General features: G+C 38.6%; 1 long non-coding RNA gene across 1 annotated transcript; it reads right to left on the bottom strand.

Moving 5' to 3' along the window:
* Nucleotides 1–666: 666 nt before the first annotated feature.
* Nucleotides 667–1247, bottom strand: LOC147641754 (uncharacterized). The gene is made up of 3 exons (XR_015268812.1): nucleotides 1181–1247; nucleotides 1009–1074; nucleotides 667–869 (listed from the first exon to the last, which is right to left on the bottom strand). It is a non-coding gene; the product is annotated as an uncharacterized LOC147641754 (long non-coding RNA).
* Nucleotides 1248–2010: the final 763 nt, after the last annotated feature.

Raw genomic sequence — 2010 nt, 5'->3', positions numbered from 1 at the left:
TTGATATACAATACCTAGAACAATTTTGTGCTTCTTGCTTTGTAAAATGACATTATGTGCACTAGACCTAGAGATTTTGAAAGTTGCAGAGCTCTTCCCGTCAAAAGAAAGGCTCTTAAAATAAAAATGAAAAATAATACAATGTTTTCAGTGCTTGTGGGGGGAGGGCTCTGCAAAGTGTGGAGGGGGGAGGGTAGCGTCCCACCCAAGAAGGTATTGAGTGTCTGCATCAGCGAGAATTAAGAAGATTTTTTTTAAATTTTTCTAAAAATGTTCTCATTGGTGAAGCTCAGTGAAATTACTGAAGCACTGCTAAAACTTGCAAATATTGAAGTATTAGTAGGGCTTCCCTAACTATTTTTACACCACTTCAGAGTCCTACAAAACCTGCAGCCCCTGGGACGCGGCTCTAAAATGATCCTACAAATGAAAGTATGGGGTTGCTCCTACAAATGAAATTGTGGGGTGGCCCTTCAAAGTCAATGGGTTTGCCCTTCAAATTCGAGGGCTGATGTCCACTACTCATTCAAATAAATGAAGTTATAAATGAAGTTATTGAGTCAGACCTTCGCCAGATAAACACGTGCACATTTGGACCACTCCAAACTTTCCACGTGTGGATACATCAAAATTACCAAACATAAACTCCTCAACCACCTTCTCGCTGTGTTAGACGTAGAAATTATCTTCAAATCAAGCTAATTAGCAGCCTGATTAAAGAGGTTTGCTGTTCGTTTTGGCAACGTTTCCTGTTTTATTGCCATTTAATGAATTATGTTTCACCTTTACATGATAGGGTCTAGCAAATTAATCGCGTGGGGCTGGTTGAGCTTCTGAGAATCTGGCCAATATTCATCGTTAGTGAGAACCTGGTAGCAATAAGTAGATGAAGAAATTACTGGTTAATATACATTGCGTCAATTGAAAAGCTAGATTATACAATTATAGACGTTGAAGTTAACTTAGAAAAGTGAAGTGCTCGGATTTTGTCCAACATTAGCTGCCTACCTTGACCTGAAGCTGAAGAAACTTCACATAATTTATTGCATTTTCTAGCATAGTCACGAGATCCACCTGCACACGACTTACAGAGAGTGATGACACATTCACTGCTCAGATGATTAAGCAAATCATTTTAAGTAGAGCATCAATCAGCTGAATTAATGACTATGAAACCCACCTTGGATCCATTCGGAACAAGCTGTTGTAAAATCTTCAAGCGCTCGCTTATCCTTTCTCTACGGTGCTGCAGTTTCAATTAGTGTGGAAAAGATGGTATTAACTACAAGCTAAGCTCAGCATATAAATATAGTGCTGTAAAATTCCTTTCTCTACGGTGCTGCAGTTTCAATTAGTGTGGAAAAGATAGTATTAACTACAAGCTAAGCTCAGCATATAAATATAGTGCTGTAAAATTCAGTATGTTATGAGCAACCAGCTCAACATGGGGGGTTTATTCATCTGATGTGTGTTTAGCACAATAAGTGAATAAATAGTGTTTACAGTTTGGCTAAGATGATTTTGGCATGCGAGTACTTTTGTGAACAAAGGGCTTTTCCCATGCCCTTGTTAAGTAGGCCACCGGATAAGCATGACATTGGATAATCATGCCCTTGTTAAGTAGGCCACCGGATAAGCATGACATTGGATAATCATGTGCAATCCCTCATTTGACTGCACATGAGGTGCTGATGAACGATCAAACTGGGCAAAATTTGACACAGTTTCATTTTGCACTTGGCCCATGTTACCTAGAATAATGGTGTCATTGATTTAGTCTCAACAAAGGCATGGGAAAGCCATGTAAGAAGGTGTAGAAACTCCAAACTGTTTTTGAGGATAATTCTATGCTAAGTCGCTTTTTCTGTAGTGACTAAGTGTAGGACCTCTGACAACAACAGAGACCCAAATAAACAAAACATTAAAATTAACTTCGAATTGGACAAGCATTCATTAGCTTAGTTGTGCTTGGAATTATTTGTTCCTGGGTATAAAAAAAATAAGGAGCAT

This window comes from Cibotium barometz, chromosome 1 (assembly GCF_041138505.1).
Source record: "Cibotium barometz isolate CiBa-2024 chromosome 1, ASM4113850v1, whole genome shotgun sequence".
Taxonomy (NCBI): domain Eukaryota; kingdom Viridiplantae; phylum Streptophyta; class Polypodiopsida; order Cyatheales; family Cibotiaceae; genus Cibotium; species Cibotium barometz.
The sequence above is the reverse complement of the archived record's forward strand: the minus strand, read 5'-3'. Positions and strand labels throughout refer to the sequence as shown.